Here is an 18,842-nt window from a genome sequence, read left to right as displayed (position 1 = left end):
CGTGCAACACTGTCACTCCCACTTGTCACAAAAGCTACAAAAGCTGTACGATCGAGCTTTCCTCTGCCCAGCTGAGTATTTCTCCCTCTCTCAGTGTTTCACCCACACATACATGCAGGCTCTCTCTCTTCTCGTAGTCTTGCACTGACCATCGGAGATCATCGGTGCGTTGCGATTTGTGGCTCCAGAATCGTCAGTTCTCGGTAGCATGTCGTCGTTGTTGGATCGTTTCCGTAGTTCATAAAAGCGTGTTCGGCCCTCTGTGCGCATACCGGGTTCAAGTCCAATTTTCTCACCTCCTTCCTCTTTTGTTTCATTCTTCGGCTCCACCGGTGTTGTTTTTGTTAGTTTTGTTCTTCTCGTGTCCCGCAAACGTGTATTCCCGTCGCGATACCTGTGTGAAGAAGCAACAGCACCAGCAGCAGCAGTAAAAGTGCCTCGGAGAGCATTTTGAAGATGTGTTTGTTCTGAAGACTGCCTGTGCCACTAGCAGCAACAGCAGCAGCAGCAGCGAAACAACGGGTGAAGTTCTGACGAAATTCGCGATCGCGCTGCAGATGATCCACAACGCGTTGGTGTAGGTGGTGGTGATTTGCATCTGACTTTGGTTGGTAGCTAGTGGTATTCAGAACTAGAATTCGGTGGTCTGTCCTGTTTTTCGGTTCGAGTGGTGTAGTGACAAAGAGAAATTCCTTCGTCAAGTGATTCGGCAACAACAGGAAAAAATAAAAAAAAAGAAATGAAATCGGTTTGCGATCAAACGGGGAAGTGAAGCAAAAGTGCCACCACCAAGAATGTGAATCGATCGCAGTGTGTGGACGAATTCCTTCCAGTGGACGCGCTCTTGGTGCAATGTGTGGCATGTCATTGCCGGCCACTTGATGTCCGGCCACATCGTATATATGGCAGTTTTTGTTTCATGATTTGTTTTGCTGTAACATACTTAAGTGGATGAATGTCGATGGAAATATAGTGCAGAAGAAGAAAGGAAGCAGAAACAAAGGCCGAACGTGTCGAATATATGCAGTGCAGTGCTGTTTCAATTAGTGGTATCGATCAATGAGCAACGAAAGGTGTGTGTAAATAAATGTATCAATAACTTGTTCCGTATGCATTTAGAAGCAGCAGCAACAGAGCTCAGCGCAGCCGGTCGACGCGAGGTGTGAAAAATTCTCAAACAATTTGCGCCAGGCGTGGTTGAGTGGATGTTTATTAATTTTTTTATGGAACCATGTGTTTTGCGCGATGATGTCGACAATATATGATGGAGAACTCGCTAAAGTGGATCACTCAAGAAGCAGCCTTCAATTGCTGAAAACAATAAACCCGTGTGGATAATCATCAATCGCGGATGAGAATTGAGTAAGTGCTGTTGCTCCCCCTTCTTCGGGTTCTGATGCTGATGACTCTTGTGGATGGCGCAAGCCGGTTTCGAGGGCCCGGTTATGGTCATGTACTCAGCCTTCTTAACTCGCTACACACAGCGGCGCACTCACTAGTCCGCGTCCGCGCAGCTCTCCATTCCTTCTTCTAGTTCGAGATGCAAGGTCAAACACTTTTTTCTCTTTCATTTCCTCCGTCTGTGTATTCTGTTCTAGCCCGCGACCACGACCACGGCTGCGGATTGTGGACTTGCGGGCTGGTACTGGGGCTTCATGATGGGTGGTTGCGCCGCTTTGGCCGGGTCTTGGACCGGTCTGTCCGTCGGTTAGCGGGTAGATTCGCCTGTTTGAAGGCCGGACGGTATTGGGGCGGAGTGTCATTTCGTGGCGTTGGTAAATGCAGAAAAATCGCAAATTGATAGTTATGCTGAAATATGTGGCATAACGCTGCAATACCTCCAACACACCCGTATTTGGAAGATTGTTTGGAGGTTATGTGTAATAAACTTTTAGTCGTTTCCTAAATACTTTGAACATAACCCTCTGCAGGCGTAGCAATGAAATACAGTGGAACCCCGATTATCCGCGGAATAGTCGGGCTAGCTCACCGCGGATCACGAAAATCGCGGATAACACAACAAATGACTAAAAATGAGGTGCAAACGCAAAAAAAAACAGATATTTCAGTATGAAAACAATGTTTTATCAATACAGGAATCATTGAACTATCCATCTGTAAGGTCGTGTACACCAGTAGTCAAATAATGTGAAAGTCATGACCAAAACAGAAGAACAAAAACCTACCACTCATTGTCAAATTTAGGGAAGGTTCATGAATTACTATGGAACTCGCTTTCGCGGATAAACCGCACCGCGGATCATCCGCTCGCGGATAATGGGGGTTCTACTGTAGTTAAAATTAAGGAATGACCAGAAGAATAATTGCATCTCTAGGTCAGTTAGATAGTTTGCAGAAAAAAAAACAATCAATTTGCATCATACACAAAATGACAATATATCTATATAAATAAAAATGGAAGGCCAAATGTGCTGCTAAGCGCGAAACCCGAGGAAGGAATGCTCGGATTTGAGACTCTTTATTTTGTTGTATTCGTTTTTGCCCGTAGGAAAATCGGAAAATTTTCGGAAAACGGAATTTATAAGCTGACCCGACGAACTTTGTCCCGCCCAAAATAGATTTTTTGATTTGAATTTCAAACATCCACGTTTTCTTACTAAGTGAACGTTAGTGAGTCCAATCACTGAACTCTTCATTGATTGATTACCCTTTGACCCTTTCTTCTTCTTCAATGGCACTAACGTTCCTAGAGGAACTTCGCCGTCTCAACGTAGTATTACTTGCGTCATTTTTATTAGTACTTAGTTGAGATTTCTATGCCAAATAACACGCCTTGAATGCATTTTGAGTGGCAAGCTCTAGAATACGCGTGATCACAGTGCAAGTCGGAGAAAATTTCTTTGACGAAAAACCACGCTAACCACTCGGCCAAGGGAGCACACCCTTTGACCCTTTACAATTTCCTTTTACTATAAATTGTCTAGTACTTTTACAAAAAATCGTCCTTATAATATAAAATTATTTTCAGACACAATTCTCGTTCAAGATTCTTCAAGCATTTGCAAATAACATGTTTCTCCGTTGCATGGAATACATGTTTGATACAGATAATATTACAAAATAAAGACAGCTCAAATCGTACCATTCCTTCCTCGGGTTTCGCGCTTGGCAGCACATTTGGCTTTCCATTTTTGTTTATATAGATGGAAGATATAGGAATGCGTTATTCCGTCTGAAAATCCTTTTCCACTTTCGAACAAAAATCAATTTCGTTAGCGCCAACATCGAATGGACTAACAACGCTTAGCAACGCTTTTTTCTCTCCGCTATATTGATCTACGGGAAGAGACGAATACAACGAAATATAGATGACTCAAATTGAACCATTCCTGCCTCGGGTTTTGCGCTTACCAACACATTTGGCCTTCCATTTTTATTTATAGATATAAGATATGGAAGTGCGTTATTTCTCCTGAAAATCCATTTCCACTTACAAACAAAGATCAATTTTGATAGCGCAAACATCGAATGGACTAACAACGCTTATTATGATGTAATTTTCGAACATGTGGGAATTCAATTTTCCCAATTTTCCGACCTTCCTTCAGAGTTTTCCGGTTTGTCTCCATTGATCTATGGGAAGAGACGAATACAACAAAATACAGGAGGCTAAAATCGGACCATCCCTTCTTCGGGTTTTGCGCCTACCAACAGATTTTGCCTTATACAGTCAACTCTCTCTAACTCGCTATCCAAAGGGACCATCGAGTTAGGGAGGTATCGAGATACAGAACATTTTTTCCTAATTTATTTTTATGTCTCAAATTGTCATATATTAGGGTAAGTGTCCCAATTATGGTATGAATTTGAATTTTTGATTCATTCCCTTAAAGTGAAAAAACTCCTTTCTCATATAAAAAAATTTTTTTTTCCAGAATCTTTCAGGAGGTGATAGACGGTTATATTTCACGAAAAAAATCCTTCTACGCATATGTTAGAATTTCAACGATGACAGACTTATAGAACTTTTTCTTTGTTTCGGATTCTGTTGGCTCAAACTGACTCTACATTGAAAAGTATGCTACGTAATCCGATTTTGTTGCTTTCATTTTAAAGATGAGAAAATTTAGTACAGGATATAGTAGTGGAACATCTAAATTAGTGGATTAAACATTTTTGAAGTGGAAAATTTAAAAGTTTTTTTTTATTTGTAATTATTAATTTTATCCCAAAAATTCATACTAAACTTGATTGTTTCTATCAATTAAATTAAAGCTCTCTAACCTCTCTACAATTTGTTCTTTGACGCCCAACTTCTATCTCTCTTAATTTCGCTGCAATATCGATATAAACAATTCCTGATGAAGATTCAATCAAAATCTTCAAAAATCGCGATTTTTAACCCACTGTACTTATAAAAGCCACTTAAATTTCACCTTAATGCTGAAAGGTTAATTTTTTTTCTTGAAATTATTCATATTTGAATTATAAAAAAAAACTTTTTTTTTCAAACTGTATACAATCGAGTCCTAAATTTTACATAATCGAATCATATATAATCGAGTTTGTATATAATCGAGTCCGACTTGCATGAGGCACTAGGTTAACAAAGAAAATATTGATTAAGTATGTTACTCAAACTGAATTGTAACGATCACGCAGGAACTGTTCAATCACAAAGAAATGTTCGAATAGTTTCACAGGAACATTTTCAGTTGATTTCAATATTCCGGACATATTCTTCAGGTTTGATTAAACGTTCGAATTAACATCTCAATAGAACTACTATCTTCAGCGTTTTTCTCAGGTTTTTCAACACTTTCCAGTATATCGGTATATCGGCATCAGATCACAGCAAATCACGTTTTGGTCCTTTTTGCACTAATTATTAAAAGACATAGAGCAATCGAACGGTATTGTACCGTCGACATCAGCAAGCTCACGACGCATTAATTATGCCAGCGGAATATCACTCTCGTCCATGTTGGTTGTGCTTTGAAGTTAGGAATTCCCAGTTTCTGGACAAATTCTCAAGACATATCCCGAAGAATAGAAGATTGGTAAATTATTCTGTCTAGCTTGACAAGACAAAAATTCATTGACCGCTCCAGCTTCTCGATTCTGACCAACCTTATATGCTTTTGGTCTAGATACAATTTTCCATTCCTATTCCATTTTTACTTTAGTTTGAGTAGTATATCAACACTTTTTGCAATACTGAAATTATTTGCAGCTTCAGACCCCTTCCGTTCATATTTTTCGACCTGCTCGATGATGCTCAAACCTTGCGCAATGGTTAGCGTTTCGATTGTTCGCTTGAAAGGTTTCTCGTGGTTTTCCATACTTGAAAAAAAATTGTTTGATGACACGAACACTCCGTCTTCACTTTGAGGGCAATTGAAATCTGAGGTAATAACGCACAAAAACATGTACGCGAAAATCAATCGAGTTAGGGAGGTGAAAATCCATGGAAAAATGAATCAAAACACATCGAGTAAGAGAGGCATCGAGTTAGGGAGGTATCGTGTTATGGAGAGAAGAATGCTTGTAAAATCGAAGGTGCCATGAAATCCATCGAGTTAGGGAAAATATCGAGATACAGAACATCGAGTTAGGGAGAGTTGACTGTATTTTCATTTATATAGATTTTTAAAAACTTCGAGAAAAAGTAAAAAAAAACAATTCTCGTACATCCATATGTTCTACAACGACATGGTTGTTAGTCCAATTGGATTTCGCATTTGCGGAATGATGCTTCGTGTTCCGTTGGTGTGAAGCGAAAATAACATTAGATTCTCAGGTTGGATAACGCGGCTCGAAGATAAAAATTATGAATGAAAATTTACTTTTCTGTAGCAAACATGTGTTCCATGTTACGGAGAAACATGTTATTTGCAAGTGAATCAATCGGAATCGGAGCGAAAATTGTGTCTAAAAATGAATTGGTATTATAATGACGAATTTGGTACTATTACTACATTTAGATACATTTTTTTCACCAGGAGAGACTGTTACTGTTGATCGTTTGACAATCGAGCAATATTTGTACGAACTGTTAAACGTTTTTGCTTGATTAAAGTGGTAATTGTGTCTTGTTCACGTTCCGAATTCCTCGAACAAGTTTGGTTAGATTGCGCGAAAAGTTCACAAGTCGGATAAGGTCGGCATTTGGCAGTCGAGATTACGCGATTTGATATTTTTTCTTACTTACGCGATTCCAAATTCTTGGGTAGCTAAAAACTAAATTCTCTGGGTCGGCAGAATTCAGTCGAAGAAAATATCATAGCGGATTTTATGTACACTATTCAATAAGGTTTGTTCGGAATTTATAAGAGTAGATAGAATTACTATAAATGAAATGACAATCAGACAGTTATATTGCCTCGAAAATGAAATGGTGAATTGAAATCTTGTTCTATATATTCATAATTCATCAGTTCAGTGCAGGTGTAGGCATGGTGCGAGCCAAATCAAATATGTCATCGTAACCGCAATAATTTTTCCCCACTCTAGGACATAATAAAATTGAAAAAATACGGATTTAGCTGGTACTTTATATGACACAATACAAAATTTAATTTAAATAGCATTCACTTTTATAATATAATTACAATATCTCGATTAAAATGTGTTAAATTCATCATTCAATCATTCAAAATATTTTTTTAAATTTTTTGGCTTCATTATAGTTCTGTCAGTCGTTCAACAGTCCATAACTCGAGATCTGAAAGACGAGAAAATTGAGTACAATATATAGTTGAGATATCTCTCCATTAGTGAATTTGAATAACATTGATTGTTTATTATGCCATATTAAAGTTCCTTAACCCCTTAACAATTTGTTCTTCGACACCCAACTTGTATCTTTCTTAATTTCGCTGCAATGTCATTTCAAACAATTTCCGGTGATTCTTCAATTAAAATCTTCAAAAATAACGAATTATGCTCAACTGTACTTCTAATAACCAATTAACTTCCATATTAACTTTGAAATAGAATACTTTGTAAATAAGCCACATTTGAAATATTTAAAAAAAATCAAACTAAAATTGTATATCATATCTATATACATACAAATGGATTTCTGGCTTTCTGTCTGTCTGTCTGTCTGATTCTTATGAACTCGGAAACTACTGAACCGATCGACATGAAAATTGGTATGTGGGGGTTTTTGGGGCCGGTGCAGGATTTCATGATAGTTTGAGACCCCTCTCTCCTCTCTAAGGGGCCATACAAATGAAACACAAATTTTTGCTTTACTCGAAAATTAATCAAGCAAATGAAACCAAATTAGGCATATGGAGGTTTTAGGGTGCAATAAATGTTTTTACGGTGGTTAGATACTTTCCCCCCCTCTTATAGGGCCAGGTGGGGTGGGAGCTCTGCCATACAAATGGAACACAAATTTTTGTATTACTCGAGAACTAATCAAGTAAACGAAACCAAATTTGGCATGTGGAGATTTTAGGGTGCAATAAACGATCCTATGGCGGTCAGATACACTTCCTCCCCTTTTTTAAGGGTGAGGGGGGGCGGTGTGGTCTGCCATACAAATGAAACACAAATTTCTGCATTACTCGAGAATTAATCAAGCAAACGAAACCAAATTAGGTATATGGAGGTTTTAGGGCGCAAGCTGCCATACAAATGAAGAACAAATTTCTGCATGACTCGAAAACTAATCGATAAAATATCAAATTTGGCATGCGAAGGTTTTAGGGGACACAAAACGTTTCTACACTCCTCCTGTCTGCCATACAAATGAAGCATACTTTTCGTTTGATTATAGTTTTTTGATTCAACTGTGATTTTACTATTACAAATAAAGTTTTTGCTTAACTGTGAAGTTCTACTGCCGTACCGTTTTATCTCTAATTCGGAACATTTAAACTTTGTTGATCCTTTTTCCACTTGACTACAATAAAATTGATTTATAAATACATATTCATGGTAAAAAACTAAAAATATGTTCAACTACATTTGTCTCATTTGTCTCACAAAAATTTTATCACTAGTTTTGAAAGTCACTTTTTTGCAAATGCTTCTTTATATATAAAAGAGACTTTTTCCCACGTACGTATAACTCATCATCACGGGAGAACGGCTGACCAGATCTACGTCGTCCATATATTTTGTGAGTTCGTCTTCACCCAAATTAGAATGATAGAGTACTTTGGGAAATATTTGAGATGACTGGAAAAATTCGAAAAAAATGACTATGCATATCTTTATATATGAGAAGGATATTAAAAATAAAAAGGGAAAATCCGAAAATAAGAGCTACGCATATGTATGTTTCGCTGTGAAAATCATCATTTAGATCAGTTTTACAGATCTGAACGATAACATGCAAACTCTCTTGAAGTATATTCGTTATTTTTACCAACCAAAATATTCTCTAGAAATACATTATATGGCAGAACAACGTTTGCCGGGTTATATTATAAATTACAGGCTGTATCGATACCAATAAACGATGTTTGAATGAAGCCTAAATCCCAAAGAATATCATAGTTTTCATTATTCAATTATTTATAACATTCAAGTTTAGTAAATTTACAATTTAAAATGAAGTGTTCGTAATTTGAGACAATATGGTACAGTCATTTGAAGTCACCGATGAAATGTTTCTGATTGCAGTAGGATTATTTAGGGTGCAATCCTAATGTCGAATGGACTCATTAATGTTTCACTTTTGTTTTGGAAATAATCTCCACGTTGAAACCATTAGAAAAGCAGATATGCATTTGTCGTTGGTTTTCTCGAATGTTCTCGAAAAGCGATTTTAAAGGAGTAATGTTTTGGGCGCAGTATCAGCTATCATAGTGGAAAAATAATAAATGATTAAATAGTTTCCCATACGCATTAGAACAAATGGGATGAAAAAGAACGAATTTTTGTTTTTGTACCTTCAACCCACCATTTCATACAGTTACCATAACCGAGCTTTTCCTGTAGCCAACGGTTTCACATATTTTTAAACTCTAAGATATATTGGTAGCAAGAGGTGCAATCAATCAAAGATGAAAACAACCGCAACTACTAATAAAACCTATAAGCATTTTTTCTTTTCAAGAAAGAATTTAGGATAATGATCCGAATAAAACGATTTCAGTGTTGCAGGCCCCGGAAGTGAAGCAGTTTGCGTTGCATCGAAAGAAAGATGCGCTGCCTGAGTCAAGAATTGTCTAGTGTAATTGTGCCTCACGAGCACTCCGGGAGTCATCTGGACATTCAATGCAGAATGGTCGCTAGGAATTTGTTATTAAAACATGTTTTCAATGCGAAAAAAAAACAAAACAAAAGACATGTTTTTTTCTTATTTTTTGTTTTGTTTTTTATCATTAAAATAAATAAAAAATAAGACTAATTTAAACTTGAATATAGGCACAATGCAATTTTTTTTTTCAATTGAAATATGTAGAAGAATGTCCACGTGGACAACAGTGGAGGGGTATAGTCAATGTCCACGCTTGTCCATGGAGGGGGAGGGGTGTCTAAAATCGTGCTTTTTCTGTCCACGATTGTCGTTATAGAGAGCTCAGATGTCGCTATAAGAGGAGAAACGCCCAAGCTCACGCAAACGTAATTGGTGTCTAATCATTTTGAAACAAAAAACATTAAACAATGAATATAAAATTCAGCTCTTTTGTTCGATACAAATTTTTCTGTAGATAGAAAAAAATAGTAAATTTTTAATTGGTTTTTTGTTGATAAACCAGCATCTGGAAAGCATCTGCTAACTGGGTGTGCTTATTCACTGCGTTTCACAACTATAGAACCACTTATTTTTTCTAAGTTTCCAGAGATATGTAAGAAGTCGGATGAATTGATGTATATAGTGTAGGACATAACAACTATCTTCATTTAAAAGACTGGCCGTTTGAACTTTATTGTTGTGAAACATTCAAAAAACAAAAATTCCAGTGTTTCATAACTATAGCAGGGTGGCTCCCCATTCGGGAAAAGCGGGAAATGCGGGAAAAAGTCGGGAATGAAAAACCATCGGGAAAAAGTCGGGAAATGCTTCATGAAGTTGGGATTTTTTTGCTCAGTGTTTTTTTGGCGATCTAAAATGATACTGTATGTTAGCGTATGAAAACGTTACACGAGATACAACAATTCTCTCTCTTCGATGTACCAAGATGAAGAACTCTTGTTTTCAACAAAATTTGTTTCGAAATTTGAAGCGAAGGGACGTAAAAAATGAAGATATTGGCTGACGCCCAGCAGCTTTGAGAACCCAGAAAATTAGAAAGTGGGGAAAATTGAACTGGATTTGTAATAACGCCTAAAAACATAATACTACCCTATGATCAGAAAGTACCGGGAATTTTTAAATAAAACAAAATATAGTTAAATATCAGGCAAATTTATTTTATCTCCTTCAAAATGAGGGGCTCAAACTGAAAAGGGTGTAAGTGACATCATTCACTTCTCCACATCGACTTAGCTGCAAACACATTCTCAGCTATATTTGATAATCTGGAAGATAGGTCAGAACCTAATCTGTCGGATTCTATAGCAAACTCAAATTGGAACGTTTTTGTAGTTGAGTTATTAACTAAAGAGAAAGTTGGATAAGAGAAATCGATCTAGTCACATACAGCCCTTTCCTTCTGAGCCCCTCAAATATGATCCATCTGAAGCAACACACATGTGCCAATGCTTGACCCAGTCCTCCATGCATTCCTGGTGGGCCGACGAAGGGATGATCTTTAGTTCCCTCGTCGCATTCTCTTTGATCATCTTGATCGACTGAAATCTCTTTCCACGAAGTGGCAACTTCAACTTGAAGAACAAAAAAAAGTTGCACGGGGCCATATCAGGTGAATACGGTGCTTGTTCGATGTTATTTACTTGGTGTTTGATCAAATAATTCAGTACCATTCAGGCTCGGTGCGATGGCGCGTTATCATCATGCAAAATCTTTGAGTTGTCGGCAGACTAGGATTGGGTGATCTTTAGAAAACGATTGATCTTGACGAATCGATTTTCTATACGGCGATTCACCGATTAAATTGGTACAAGAGAATCGGTCTTTGCTGAATCGATCTTTGTAAAATCTAAGTTCAAATCAGTTTAAATAACCCATTCGGGGTGGTTTTGACCAAGCTGCGCCATGTTGTAGTGTGTATCTCGCTCTACACAGAAGGTACTGCTCGTTTAAGCTCTTCAAATCACTCATACAGCTTGTAAGCTGCATCTACTATTCGTACGGTCACTCCTCATAAGATCATGATTGAGTTTTGATCTGGTAAATAAACCGACCAGTCCAGAATCTGAAGCGCCTGTTCAATAGACCATGCCTTGACTTTCCGTATGCTACGAATTGATGCCAAATTACCCAATTATCACGGTGTTTTTGATCCAAAAACAGAAGTAAACGATTCTTAAGTACTTCACTCCACTTCTGACTGTACATTGGTGTTGATGAAAAGCTATCTGAACCAGGCCGTTTCGAAAATATGTTCCTCAAACCATCAAACTGCCGCCTGCAAAGTTACGAGTTGAAAAATTACATGACAGGTTCCGTAAGTCCTTCCAGTATGAAAAAATTCTATTCGAGTTGTACTTCTTTTTATCAGAGAAGTACCAGATCAAATCAAAAACTTATGAGGAGTAATCGTACGAATAGTAGATGCAACTTACAAGCAGTATGAGTGATTTGAAGAGCTTATGCGAACAGTATTTTCTGCGTAGAACGAGATACACACTACAACATGACGCAGCTTGGTCAAAACCACCCCGAATGGGTTATTTAAGTTGATTGAGAACTAAAGATGACCTACGAATTATGAACTTATTCTAATTTATGTGAAATTGACGTAATTTTGTAAAGGAGTGAGAGTTTTCCCATCTGGTTCTATAGTTATGAAACACTGGAATTTTTGTTTTTTGAATGTTTCGCGCCTGAACACAACAATAAAGTTCAAACGGCCAGTCTTTTAAATGAAGATAGTTGTTATGTCCTACACTATATACTTCAATTCATTCGACTTCTTGCATATCTCTGGAAACTCAGAAAAAATGAGTGGTTCTATAGTTGTGAAACGCAGTGTAGTTTCACTGTTGAATGCTCTTTCAGGCCCTGTTTAATAAACGATTGATTTTATTCATCTCATCGCCAGACAAAATATACCATTTGAACATCATTGATGCCAATATTCTTACCCTTTTCACGACTCTAGTCCTTATTTTTGATGATGAATGAATTCGCATTGTGCGACACATTGAATTCAGTGCTCCCGTGGCCGAGTGGTTAGCGTCATAACTAACATGCCGGGTGTTCGGGTTCGATTCCCGTTCTGGTCGGGGGAATTTTTCGTCAAAGAAATTTCCTCCGACTTGCACTGTGATCACGCGTATTCTAGAGCTTGCCACTCAGAATGCATTCAAGGCGTGTTATTTGGCATAGAAATCTCAACTAAGTACTAATAAAAATGACGCAAGTAATACTACGTTGAGACGGCGAAGTTCATCTAGGAACGTTAGTGCCATTGAAGAAGAAGAAGACACATTGAATTCATTAGACAATGTTGTCTTTTTAGTACCCTTTTCGAGGCTTTGAATTATGTCCAATTTTTTGTTTGCGTTGAAGATTTTCGTGTATTTAAACCCATTTTGGGCAGTGAATGTTCTCGATACTTCGAATTATTGCCTGATTTTGATATCGAAGGCCTTATCCATATAACAATTGCGCAAACAATACATTCATTTTTGAGAGATTTGTCTTTCTAGAGAGCTTTGACTGTAATTTTTTGAAAATTAAAAGGATAAAATCAAATAGTAACACTTCAAAGCAGTGAATGAAGCAGTTGCAGTTGTAAATAATGGGTTCGTCTCTTTTTTGTTGCAACACTTGATATCTATACGATGGTTCATTTGATCAGCCCAAATTCGAAACAAACTTCGTTGTCTGAGTCGAAATTTGTCGGTTTAGCATGTGAAACATGCAACCACAAAAAAAATACACACGTTCAGTTCAAAGCATACACTTGCCATTATGGAACCAATGAAATTAGCCACATTTGCTGCGGCTCCCAAATCTGCCCCAGTGTTGACAGCAGACAGCTCGATTCGCTCGCTACTTTCGTTCGCGCAGCAGCATTCTGCTGAACTTGACATCAGTTCGAGGCAGTGATCGCGCAAAAAACCAGTCCTCTAGGCCCAAGCCCAACTATCCACAGAACAGCAGTAGCAGCAGCAACTTTTGTGGTCGAAGCCGAAGCAACCAAGAACCAAGTGTAGAGCGAAGGAAGAAAGGCTCTCCAACACAGTCGCAGCCGGATGAGGCAAAGCAAATAACTAACCATCAGCACCAGCTGCTGGAGTGGAGAGGAACCGAGCAAAGAAAGGTACCGAAGACGAAGAACAGCAAGAAACAAGATCGCGATCGTCGTCCCCCCAATTGTTCCTTTCCTCCCAAAATGGGCCCGTTTCGCAGCATTAACAGCAGCCAACGTTCGCATGTGGTATGTAACCCAACAACAATAACAACAACAAATCCGCAGATATCGACCCGAAGATGTTATGGCAGTAAGTGGTAGAGAAGTCATGCGCGCTTCTGAACTCCTTTCTCCTTTTTCTGCTCTCGCCGCGCACACAATAATCATCACTTCTTGACGTAACCCTTTCTTCCCCGCACCGGTGGCACACCGTCAACCCCCGTGGTCATCATCGCCGAAAAAAACCTCGAACCTCGTGGAGGATGTTAGAACACAACAAGCTGGAGAGCGAGTTGCATTGCACCAATACTGAGGCAGCGGGGGGAAACTGCTGGCGCTGCTGTTGTTGGTTCTACTTGCGGAACCGAAGTAGAATCTCAACACCACAAAACAGTATGAGAAGATATACCCACACACACACACAAATACATACCCACGATGGGGCAAGAAACCATCGCACAGGTGTGCGGCAACGGCGGAACGCGATCGTGTGGCTTCTTTTTTCGCTAGGGTAATGGAGGTGGTTTCCAACCATGTTCTGAAATTCTAATCGCCTAACGTCTCATTCCGTCAACCATATGTGGAAGCACTCTAGAGAAGTGGGAACAGAACGTCTTGGGTCTTGAGTCGGACAGAAGCTACATATGTTCGTATGGCATCGACGGAGGCACAGCCGAAAGAAAGCCCCCTCAATACATACATTGAAACCCCAGCTGAAGAGAGTTTGTATCTTGCCACAAACTTTCTGTTCTTTCTGTTTGATGCCACCGGAACAATCGAAATTTCTGCGTCAATAGCGAGAGACTCAGAGACGGGGCGGAAATATTCGTGCCTCCCGGACAGGTGGGATGGTAGCGAATAGGAGAACAAACACATCCAGTTGTGTGAGAGTGCTTATTGAATTTTGAAAACATTGGAATTAAATTTGATCACGTTTGAGGCAAAAGTTCCGATAAGTATTTTTGAAATCACATGTATGGATGAGTGATAAGTAACGTTTCCAATTGAACATGTGTTCCTGGAGTCTTCAAGCACAACCTTTAAAATCAACAGTGAAAATAGAGATCGAATGTGATACACCAGCATTTTTTGAATAGTAAATTTGTTCTATTTTATTCAAGAGTGTCTGAACATTTTCAGATATTTCATCATAAAAACATGCTTAAAAGAAAACAATTTTGTTCTTCTGTCGAATCATGAATGAATTAGTGAGGAACGAATAAGAAAAAATGACTCAGTTGAACAAAATAGATGAATGACCCGTCTTCTTTATTCAATTTCTGACTCTGGGAATTCCCTCAATTCCACCTGGCGTTCAGGTCATTTTGAAACTGTTTAATTCTCCAATTATGTTTTACCTGTCAATAGAATGAGACGAAGATGTGATGTCGCAGATAGTCACTGAGGTAATACCATATTGCAAAGGGTCTGGCCGGGTAAGAGAGTGAAAAGTGCCCCCAAACCAAATCAACAAACAAATTTTGGCGGTTTTTTAACCCCTATGTGGTTTGACATAGGATCTATAGTGGAAAACGTATATTTTCGTTCATTTTACGCCATCCTCAAAAGCTTCGAGATAAAAATTTGAAAAAAATACTCAATGTGCACTACGATGTATCAAGAAACAATTATCAAAAAAAAAAAAATTATCAGAAATTGAAGTACTAAAATAATATTGAAATTTAGTTTTTTTTGGATTTAGAGATTCAGTACTACTCTAATTCATATTTGAATGTGTTCCTACGGCTTTTCTATATATGTGTGTTTTTTTTTCATATTTTTTTCAGAGTTGTTCGGTACAAACAATTTTTTTTATAAGGGAGTAAAAAGTGCCCCCAAACCAAATCACCAGCTGTATGGAGAATATTGTATACGATACTAAATATGAAATTTTGACAGTAGTACCGTATATTTGAGTTCTTATATGATAAAACATAGGATCTATGGTGAAAATGCACCTTTTCGTATTTTTTTCACGGCTTTCTCAATAGCTTTGAGACGAAACAACTACTTGTAAGAAACAAACTAGTAAACTCAAGCAATGATAAATGTAATATCTACTTGTGAATTCGTATGTTTTCATTCAAAAATAATGATTTCTAAAACCGGACAAACCATGATCATAATTCCACTTTGAGGAAAATCGTTCAAAAACATAAAAATTTGAATAATTTCAACACCTTATGGTAGTATTAGGACTTGGGGCTTTTTAACAAACCCAAACTCTTATCGATTATGTGTGAGTTTCATGAAGAAAAATCGATTTGCTTTTACTAGTTGCGTAAAAACACCCCAAATCGGACAAACCAAGATCATTTACCCTATTTGGAATTTAGAGACCCAGTACTGCTCTAATATTTATTTAAATTTAGTTTTTTATATGTCTAAATGTCTGTACAAAGATTTTTTTTTCTCATATCTTAAATATATGAGATTATCTTTACATTTGATTTGGATGGTTTATCAAATTCATAGGAGTCAGCAGTATGATAGAGAAAAAATAAAGTCCATGTGGAAAGATCATTCGGATTAATGAGAAGAACACTTAAAAAAAATCCAAATTATTATATATTTTTTATTTTAATCTTGCAATTGAAAACCACTAATACAATAAAGTAATCGATTTCAAGAAAATGTAAATAATAATGCAGACGATGAATAAAACTATTTTTGTGTCTCGCAATGCTCTTGAAAATTCAGAAAAAAAATTACGTCACATGTGGAAAAAGAGACACATGCGAACGCATTTAAATAAAAATTAGAGCAGAAGTAAGTCTCAAAGTTATATTTTTTTTCAAGATTCCGAAATGCCAGAATTTTTTTTTGTACGGCGTATTTAAATTTTTTTGTTTATTAGATTTTTTGGTGAAATCATTGTTTGAAGACATTTATCGATACACCTTAGTAAGATGTACTTTCAGTATTTTTCTTATTTTTGTCTCAAAGGTATTGAGAATGGCGTGAAAAAAAACGAAAAGGTGCATTTTTCACCATAGATCCTATGTTATACCATATAAGAACTCAAATATATGGTAATACTGTCAAAATGTTTTATTTAGCACCCTATACAATATTTTCCATACAGATGGTGAGTTGGTTCGGGGGACTTTTTACTCCCTTACCCAGCCAGACCCTTTGGAAATATAAAAAAAAATTGTACCGCGCAACACTGAAAAAATCATACATATCTAGAAAAACCGTAGGAACACATTTAAATATGAATTAGAGTAGTACTGAATCTCTAAATCCAAGATTTTTTTTTTTTTAAGTTTCAATATTTTTTTCAGTACTTCAATTTTTGGTAAAAATTGTTTTGATAATTTTGATTGATACACTGTAGTAAGATGCACATTCATATTTTTTTCAAATTTTCATCTCGAAGCTTTTGAAGATGTCGTGAAATAATCGGAAAATAACGTTTTTTACCATAGACCGTTTAACATAACCACATAGGGGTTCAAAAAAACCGCCAAAATTTCTTATTTGAAATCCTATACAATATTTCCCATACAGCTGGTGATTTGGTTTGGGGCACTTTTTACTACCTTACCCAGCCATGCCCTTTGAGCATTTTTCAAGAAGAACCTTAGCCGTTTGAGTGTGGAGCAAATATAGGGAGCATATGCCATATGCAGTGATGGGTGGGTGCAAAAACCATCGAAAAATGGATGAGTCATAAGTGGAAAATCTAGATTTTTTTAATTTGTACCCCTAACATGTTCTCGAAAGACGAATTCCTACGCTCCCCGCAGTTTTGGCTTATATAGCAATTCCACCCCAAAACAGCCGGCCACTGACCCTACCTTCTCCATTTTTCTTGAAACTTGATTCTTATGATGGAAATTACTCAAAATCACAAATTACATTATTACACGACCAGTTCAAATTATAACTGATTTTTTAGAAGAACGTATTAACCCTTTGCGGTCGTAATAAATTTGGGCATGGGTGTCGTACTGGTCGGAATTATTTTCCCTTGAAAGCAGTGATATATGCAAGATTATGAAAAATAACAATTTTTTTAATTTTGTTGTGATGTTTTTGTATAAAAATTTAAAAAATCTTATTAAACAGTCTCCAAGAATAAATCATATGAAGCATAATGAATACATAACTTTATTTTCACTATCCGTTGAATATGAGACACTTATGCAAACAATTATTATGCTCTTTAAAAACAACTTCCTTAGTAGTTACTCAAATAATCATTCCTGCGTATTCGAAATGATCAGAACTTTTCACTTTAGATGAACAAATATTTTGTCGCTTGAAACACTTCTGCAATTATTTAAATAACATGAGACATTTATGCAAACAGTAGTTCTGATACATATGAACAATCTTTCCCATCACACCAAAGTGTTACAATGGCTGAATTCTGCTGTTATGATTTTTGTCCCACATTCCTATGCATTCAACGCACCGTGTGTTGTCTTGTGCGAGTCACTACTATGTTTGATACTGAGTACCGTTATCTATTACTCATAGGAGCACCGTATTGACTCGTAGACAGGTTCACTAGACATCCAGCTTCGTTTAGGAAAAGCATAAATTGATACTTGGTTGAGTAAAATATGAGATTTGCATGGTTTCTTGCTGTGGTGGCTGAGAGCAGACAAACGACCAGAACGGTAAAAAAGGTATGGTGGCTGAGAGCAGACAAACGACCACAAAGAGTTAAAAACAATTGATCTTTCTTTCAAAAAATCGTAATCACTAACATTGTTTTTACTAGTTTTCACTACAACTCACTAAGTATTGAAATTTATTAAATTTTCTAAATTTCATATCTTCATTTTGGTAAGTTTACCACAGTGTGTCAAACTTTGTTAAATTGGAAGGGGTTTCCAATAAAGATATACAAAAAAAATTCGAAAGGAGAGGGCGGTGTGCGGTGTTTTGATATATAAAAGTTTTCAATATTAAATTCAATTTTCGAGACAGATTTTGAACAGTGTATAATAGTGATTCCCGTGAATATATTTGAAATGACTGGTTTCCGTTACGATCAAAAAGAATCATCAATATCGTATCAAAAAAATTACATTTCGCATCCAGTTGCTAATATTTACTACCAGCGCATGAAGATCGTCTTGGAATTAGATTGGTTTGCTTGTTATGTAGCTTCGAGTTTAGCCAGTTTTGATACTCAAAAATGAGGTGAGGTAGGTCACCAAAATCTACAATGAATTGTCTCGAGCTTTCAAAAATGTGTCGATCTCATACTTCTGTCTGAAAACACGGATGAGTACCAACTTCATGACGGAGAAGAAGAAGAGAACCTTGATTTTATTGCACAGTACCTCACATAAACGAGTTTTCAAGAAAAGATTCCGACAAGGTCTTACTTGGAAATGATGGATCACCGAATCACTGGATCAGTGGTTTGAATTTTTTTATTCACGAAACTTCAGGAGTCTTCAAGCTTATGAA

At 37.1% G+C, this 18,842-nt stretch overlaps 1 protein-coding gene across 4 annotated transcripts in view; it reads left to right on the top strand.

Annotated features, from left to right (window-relative positions):
* Window positions 1-202: 202 nt before the first annotated feature.
* LOC129780161 (protein Shroom) overlaps window positions 203-18,842 on the top strand; it is a 639,098-nt gene continuing 620,458 nt past the window's right edge. For 2 of the 4 annotated variants that reach the window (XM_055788141.1, XM_055788144.1), the window contains exon 1: window positions 209-1,362. The gene's annotated coding sequence lies outside the window, so the exon portion shown is untranslated. Of the gene's footprint in view, window positions 1,363-18,842 lie in introns of all 4 variants that reach the window. The other 2 variants (XM_055788143.1, XM_055788142.1) reach the window with 2 other exon arrangements.

Source organism: Toxorhynchites rutilus, chromosome 3 (assembly GCF_029784135.1).
Source record: "Toxorhynchites rutilus septentrionalis strain SRP chromosome 3, ASM2978413v1, whole genome shotgun sequence".
NCBI lineage: Eukaryota > Metazoa > Arthropoda > Insecta > Diptera > Culicidae > Toxorhynchites > Toxorhynchites rutilus.
Note: the sequence above shows the minus strand (reverse complement) of the source record. Positions and strands in the feature narration are given on the sequence as shown.